At 38.8% G+C, this 8,052-nt stretch overlaps 1 non-coding gene across 1 annotated transcript; it reads left to right on the top strand.

Annotated features, from left to right (window-relative positions):
* Positions 1-470: 470 nt before the first annotated feature.
* On the top strand, positions 471-602 carry LOC139004718 (small nucleolar RNA SNORA51). Its single transcript, XR_011470554.1, has one exon. It is a non-coding gene; the product is annotated as a small nucleolar RNA SNORA51 (small nucleolar RNA).
* The last annotated feature ends 7,450 nt before the right edge of the window (positions 603-8,052 follow it).

Here is an 8,052-nt window from a genome sequence, read left to right as displayed (position 1 = left end):
CCAGTACAAGGAGTAGCAGCTGCATGTGTAGCCCGCCTCCATCCAAGGAACAACAGCCTTGTGATCAGCACACCCTCTGTCTGAGGAACAGTAGCTGTGTGAGAAGCCTCCCCCCACCAGCCAGAGGAGCCACCACGGATGTGAAATGCACCCACCAGAGTGAGCTGCTGCCAACTGAGGAGCAACTGCCATCACAACTGCCCGAGGAGCAACTGCAGCATGAGGAGCCACAGCCACCCAAGGAGCAGCCCTTGAACGACTCAACATCTAGATCTGTCTGTGAGATCAAACATGGGTAGACAAAGAAACCCCCAAAGGAAAGAAGAGGAGGACTCGCCAGAAAAGCAGCTAAGTGAAACAGAGGCATGCAACATGTCAGCAAAAGAATTCAGATTAAGGGTGCTAGAGTGCATAAACTGGATGGAGGAAAAAATCAACAACTTATGCAAGAATCAAGAAGAAACAGATGAGGCCTCCTGGTACTTAGAAAAGGCAGTGTTCTTACACTGACTGTACAGAAATAGGAGGCAGAGTAAACCCACCCCATATATACCTCAGCTCAGGCTCTTTGCCTGGTCTGTATTGGGAATGGGGAGACATTGAAAAAAAAAAGAAGAAACATATGAAAAAATCAACATATGTAAAAATCAAAAAGAAATGGATGAAAAAAATCACAAACTTATGTAAGAACCAAGAAGAAATTAAGAGTGATATAGCTGCAATAAAAAACACCATTGAAAGTTTCAACAGTAGACTAGGAAAAGCAGGGTACCGAATTAGTGAATTAGAAGACACGGAAACAAAACACACCCAAACTGAACTGCAATTGGAGAAAAAAATTAAAAGACAGGAGGAGAGCCTAAGGGAGCTATGGGACAACATGAAACGAAACATCATGTGAATAATAGGGGTACCAGAACAACAGAAAGAAAACCTATTGGAAGAAATAATATCAGGAAACTTCCCTGAGGTGGGGAAGAAAAGGTCACACAAGCACAGAGAGTCCCAAACATGATGAACCCAGAAAGAACCATGCCAAGACACATCATAATTACCATTGCAAATGTTCAGGACAAAGAGAGAATCTTACAGGTTGCAAGAGAGAGACGGAAAGTTACATACAAGGGATCTCCCATTAGATTGTCAAATGATTTCTCAACAGACACACATTAGGCCAGAAAAGAATAAACGGAAATTTACGAAGTGATGCAAAGCAAAGGACTGAATCCAAGAATACTCTATCCAGCAAGGCTATCATTCAAAATTGAAGGGGAAATAAGAAGCTTCACAGACAAAAAAAGGTTAATGGAGTTTATCACCACCAAACCAGCAATGCAAGAAATGCTAAAGGGACTGGTGTAAAAAGGAGAAATAAAAAGCTAAGAAAGAAAACAGGCACAAAAATAGAAATGGCTACAAACAAGTACCTTTCAATAATAACTTTAAACATAAATGGATTAAATGCTCCAATCAAAAGACATCAAGTGGTTGAATGGATAAAAAAACATGACCCATACATTTGCTGTCTACAAGAGACCCACCTCAGAAGAAGGGACTCACTCAGACTGAAAGTGAAGGGATGGAAAAAAATCTTTCAGGCAAATGGAAATGAAATAAAAGCTGGGGTAACAATACTTATATCAGAAAAAATAGACATCAAAGTGAAGGCCATAACAAGATATAAGGAAGGCCACTTCATAATACTAAAGGGATCAATACAACAAGAAAATATAACCCTGGTAAACATATAAGCACCCAATGTAGGAGCATCCAAATACATAAAAAAAAAACTCCTGGAAGATAACAAGGGAGAGGTCGACAATAATAAAATCATGGTAGGGGACTTTAATACACCACTGACATTAGTGGATAAATCCTCTAGACAAAAAAATCAGCAAAGAAACAGCAATCCTAAATGACTCAATAGATCAGATGGACTTAATTGACATCTTCAGAACATTCACCCCAAAGCCACGAAATATACGTTCTTTTCAAGGGCTCGTGGGACATTTTCAAAAATAGACCATATATTGGGTCACAAGCAAAGTCTCCCCAAATTCAAGAAGATTGAAATCAAACCAAGTATCTTCTCAGATCACAATGGCATAATATTAGAAATGAACTACAATAAAAACAACCCAAAATACTCAAACACTTGGAAGCTGAATAGCATGATATTAAATATTGATTGTGTTACCAATGAGATCAAAGAAGAAATTAAAAAGATCATGGAAATTAATGACAATGAAAACACAACAAATCACAACTTACGGGACACAATGAAAGCAGTCCTGAGAGGGAAGTTTATAGCCCTACAGTCCTACCTCAAAAACCAAGAAAAAATGGTAGTAAATCATCTAACTCTACATCTCAAAGAGTTAGAAAGAGCAACAAGTAAACCCCAGAGTGAGCAAAAGGAAGGAGATAATAAAGATCAGAGCAGAAATAAATGACATAGAGACCAAAAAACATACATAAAATCAATGAAACCAAGAGCTGGTTCTTTGAAAAGATAAACAAGATTGACGAACCTCTAGCCAGGCTCACTAAGAAGCAAAGAGAGAGGACCCAAATAAACAAAATCAAAAATGAAAGAGGAGAAATAATAACAGACCCCACAGAAATACAAATGATTGTTAAAAAATACTATGAACAGCTCAATTCCAACAAACTAGACAACCTGGAGGAAATGGACATTTTCCTAGAAAAATACAACATTCCAAAACTCAATCAGGAAGAATCTAAGAATCTCAATAGGCCAATAACTATGGAAAAAATTGATGCAGTCATCAAAAAGCTTCCAGCAAACAAAAGCCTAGGGCCAGACGGCTTCACAGTGGATTTCTACCAAACATTCAAGGAAGAGCTAAAACCTGTTCTCCTCAGTCTACTACAAAAAATTCAAGAGGAAAGAACACTTCCAAGCTCATTCTATGAAGCCAACATCATCCTAATACCAAAACCAGGGAAAGACAACGCAATGAAATGGAATTACAGTCCAATATCCCTCATGAACATAGATGCCAAAATCCTCAACAAAATCTTAGCAAATTGAATCCAGCATTATATCATAAAGATCATACACCATGACCAAGTAGGATTAATGCCAGGGATGCAAGGACTGTACAATATCCGCAAATCAATAAATGTGATACATCACATAAACAAATTGAAAGAAAGAAACCACATGGTCATATCAATTAATGCAGAAAAAGCATTTTACAAAATCCAACACCCATTTCTGATAAAGACTCTCAGCAAGGTGGGAATAGAAGTATCATACCTCAACATAATAAAAGCCATATATGACAAATCCACAGCCAACATCATACTCAATGGACAAAAACTAAAACCATTTCCCCTAAGAACAGGAAGAAGACAGGGATGCCCACTCACACCACTCCTGTTCGACATAGTACTTGAAGTGCTGGCCATTGCAATTAGACAAGAAGAAGAAATAAAAGGCATCCAAATTGGAAAAGAAGAAGTCAAACTGTCCTTATTCGCAGATAACATGATATTATGAATAAAAAACCCTAAAGACTCCAACAAAAACTATTAGACTTAATAAATGAATTTGGCAATGTAGCAAGATACAAAATTAATGCCAAGAAATCTATGGCATTTCTATACACCATTAGTGAACTTACAGAGAGACTAAAAAAGCAATCCCATTTACCATCGCACCAAAAAAAATTAAGATACCTAGGAATAAACTTAACTAAAGTGGTAAAAGACCTCTACTCAGAAAACTTCAGGACATTTAAAAAAGAGATAGAGGAAGACATAAACAGATGGAAGAACATACCATGTTCTTGGATTGGTAGAATCAACATCATTAAAATGTGCTTACTACCCAAAGCAATCTATAAATTCAATGCACTTCCCATTAAAATACCAATGGCATATTTCACAGATCTGGAACAATCTCTCCAAAAATTCATCTGCAATAAATAAAGACCCCGAATAGCTGCAGTAAACCTGAGAAAGAAGAACAAAGTAGGTGGGATCTCAATACCAGATATCAAGCTGTATTACAAAGCCACTGTTCTCAAAACTGCCTGGTACTTGCACAAAAACAGACATATAGATCAATGGAATAGAATAGAGAGCCCAGAAATCAACACAAACCAATATGCTCAATTAATATTTGACAAAAGAGGCAAGAACATACATTGGAGTCAAGACAGTCTCTTCAATAAATGGTGTTGGGAAAATTGGACAGATACATGCAAGAAAATGAAACTAGACCACCAACTTACACCATACACAAAAATAAACTCAAAATGGATGGAGGACTTAAATGTAAGACTGGAAACCATGAAAATACAAGAGGAATCCAAAGGCAACAAAATCTCAGACATATGCCGAAGCAATTTCTTCACTAATACATCTCCTAGGGCATTGGAAACTAAATAGAAAATAAACAAATGGGACGACATCAAAATAAAAACCTTCTGCACAGCAAAAGAAACCATCAACAAAACAACAAGAACACCCACTGCATGGGAGAACATATTTGCCAATGTTATCTCCGATAAGGGTTTAATCTCCAACATTTATAGGGAACTCATACAACTTAACAAAAGGAAGATAAACAATCCAATCAAAAAATGGGCAAAGGACCTAAATAGACACTTTTCAAAAGAGGACATTCAGAAAGCCGAGACATAGGAAAACATTCTCAAAGTCACTAATCATCCGAGAGATGCAAATCAAAATGACAATGAAGTACCATCTCACACCTGTCAGAATGGCTATCATCAACAAATCCGCAAATGACAAATGCTGGAGAGGATGTGGAGGAAAAGGAACACTCATGCACTGTTGAAGGGAATGAAGACTGGTGCCGCCACTATGGAAGACAGTATGGAGTTTCCTCAAAAAGTTAAAAATTTAACTCCCATTTGACCTGGTGATCCCACTTCCAAGAATATATCCCAAGAAATCAGAAACACCAATCAGAAAGGATATATGCAACCCTATGTTCAAAGCAACACAATTCACCATTGCTAAGTTCGGGAAACAACCTAAGTGCCCATCAGCAGATGAATGGATTAGAAAATTGTGGTACATCTACACGATGGAATACTATGCTGCTGTAAAAAAAGAAGAAATTCTTACCATTTGAGACAGCATGGATAGAACTGGAGAGCATTATGCTAAGTGAAATAAGCCAGTCAATGAAAGAAAAATACCACATGATCTCACTCATTGATGGATAATTAAGACCATTATAAACTGATGAGCAAAAATAGAGACAGAGGCAGAGCAGGATCGAACAGACTGTCAAACTACAGCAGGAAGCCTGGGGAGGGTGGCGGTTGGAGGGTGTGTAAGAGATCAACTGAAGGACTTGTATGCATGCATATGAGCATAAACAATGGACACAAGACACTGGGGGGCATGGGAGGCTAGGGGAGGGTCAAGGGGAGAAAAAATGGAGACATATATAATACTCTTTGTAATACTTTAAGCAATAAAACTATTAAAAAATAAAATCAGTTAAAAAAGAAAAGAAAAGAAAATTTCACCCCAAAGCCACAGAATATACGTTTTTCTCATGTGCACATGGGACATTTTCACAAATAGACCACATATTGGGTGACAAGTGAAGTCTCCCCAAATTCAAGAAGATTGAAATCACCTCAAGCATTTTTCAGATCACAATGGCATAATATTAGAAATAAACTACAATAAAAACAATCCAAAAATTTCAGACACTTGGAAGCTGAAAAGCATGCTATTAAACAATGATTGGGTTACCAAAGAGATCAAAGAAGAAGTTAAAAACATCCTGGAAACTAATGACAATGAAAACACAACAATCCAAAATCTATGGGACACAGTGAAAGCAGTCCTGAGAGGGAAGTTTATAGCTCTACAGGACTACCTCAAAAAAAAAACAACCAAAAAACAAACAAACAAAAAAGAAAACAAGAAAAAATGGTAATAAATCATCTAACTCTACAACTCAAAGAATTAGAAAGAGAGCAACAAGAAAAGCACAGAGTGAGCAAAAGGAAGGAGATAATAATGATCAGAGGAGAAATGAATGACATTGAGACCCCCCAAAATAAAACAATACAGAAGATCAATGAAAACAAGAGCTGGTTCTTTAAAAGGATAAATATACTGTATTCTTAATGTCTAAGGTTTTATTTTCTGTTCATTTGATTTGATACTTATTTGCTGTCTTCTGTACAAAGAATACTCTAGGGAGATAATTAAAATTTTAAAATATCTTAAGTAACTGTCAACAAGCATGATATTGCTTCCTTTTTTATTTTTTTTTAACTTATATTTTTATTTCCTAAACAAAGTTTTGTTGAAATATAATATACAGGAAAGTTTACAAATTATAAGTTAATTTTTACAAATGAACATATCCATAAAATAGTAATTCACCATGCATAAAGAATCAGAAGTTTCCATCATGCTTCCTCAATCTCCCCACAAAAGTAATAATTTTTCTGACACCTGTTATTAGTTTTGCATGGTTTTGAATGTTACACAAATGGAATCAAACAGTAAGTTCTCTAGTATATCTGGCTGCTTTTACTCAATATTTTATTTTTGAGATTTATCTATGTTGTTAACTATAGCGATAGTATAGTAATAGTCCATTTATTTTTCTTGGTGGAAAGCAGGGCTCAGCAAACCTTTCCTATGATCTCTGTCACAGCCCCTCAACTCTGCCATTGTAGTATGATAGAGCTCAAGATCACTCATACACAACATTTACAAAATCAAATGGTGGCCACACTTGGTTAATGCACCACCGTTTTCCAACCCATGTTGCAGAGTATCTACACTAATAAAAGACAAAGATGCTAATTGACTGTACCTTCACCATGCCCATAAGCCAATCAGAAGAGTATGCAAATTAACCCAACAAAGGTGGCCATTAAATTTGCAAACTGCAGGCCAGGTGGGACAGCGCGATCAGCCACCTGCCCCTCCGCCATCGGGCCTCCCAGGAGGGCCTGCGCCCTGGTCGCTTTGGCAGTCAGCAAGCAGGAAAGTGTGGCCTGCAGGCAGCCCCCAGAAGGCAGCACCCAGCAGGGCCTGCTCCTGGGTCGCTGTGGCGATCCACGAGCAAGAAAGTGTGGCCTGCAGGCAGCCCCCAGGAGGGACTGCTCCTGGTTCGCCATGGCGATCTGTGAGCAGGAAAGTGCAGCCTGCAGGCAGCACCAAGCAGGGCCTGCTCCTGGGTCACCATGGCAATCTGAGAGCAGGAAAGTGTGGCCCGCAGGCAGCACTCCACTCTGGCCACAGCTCAAGGGAGAAAACAACACACAGTGGAGGCCAGGAGCCTGAGAGATCAACACAGAGGGGCTCCTGCTCCAAGCCTCCACTGTGTGGCTGGGGGCAGGCCCCCAGCAGACACACACACACACACACACACACACACACACACACACACGGGGTGCCTGCTCTGAGCCTCCAATGCAGCTAGGGACAGGCCCCCAGCAGACACACACACACACACACACACACACAGGACGCCTTCTCCAAGCCTCTGCTGCCAGACTGTGCCCATCAGTAGGACATCCACTGAGGGCTCCCGGACTGTGAGAGGGGCAGGCTGGGCTAAGGAAACCCCATCCCCCAGTGCACGAATTTTGTGCACCAGGCCTCTAGTTATATTATAAAAATACACCACAATTTACTTATCCAATCTACTGGTGGTATTGTCTCCAGTTTGGTGAATGATGATAAAAGAAAACTTCTAGCTAGGACATATATTTTGATGCACATACATATGTATTTTTGTTTTTATATCCAGAATTACATAAGTGCTGGGTCATAGGGGAGGTTTATCTTCAGCTCTGATAAACAGAATCAAACAGCTTTACAAATTTACACCTATCAGCAATACATGAGAGTTCCAGTTGCTCCACTTCTTCAACAACCCTTGGGATTGTCAATTTTTAATGTGGTGTATATCTCCATAGAAAGTATCCTTACAAGTTTAACTTTATATATTTAATGTTAGTTGATTTTTACATCTCCACCCCCTCTCCAGTCTGTTATGTACACCCAAACAAA

Source organism: Myotis yumanensis, unplaced genomic scaffold (genome assembly GCF_028538775.1).
Source record: "Myotis yumanensis isolate MYYU_CA2020_CCGP unplaced genomic scaffold, mMyoYum1.0.hap1 SCAF_2, whole genome shotgun sequence".
Classification (NCBI taxonomy): domain Eukaryota; kingdom Metazoa; phylum Chordata; class Mammalia; order Chiroptera; family Vespertilionidae; genus Myotis; species Myotis yumanensis.
This window is presented reverse-complemented; position numbering and strand designations above follow the sequence as displayed.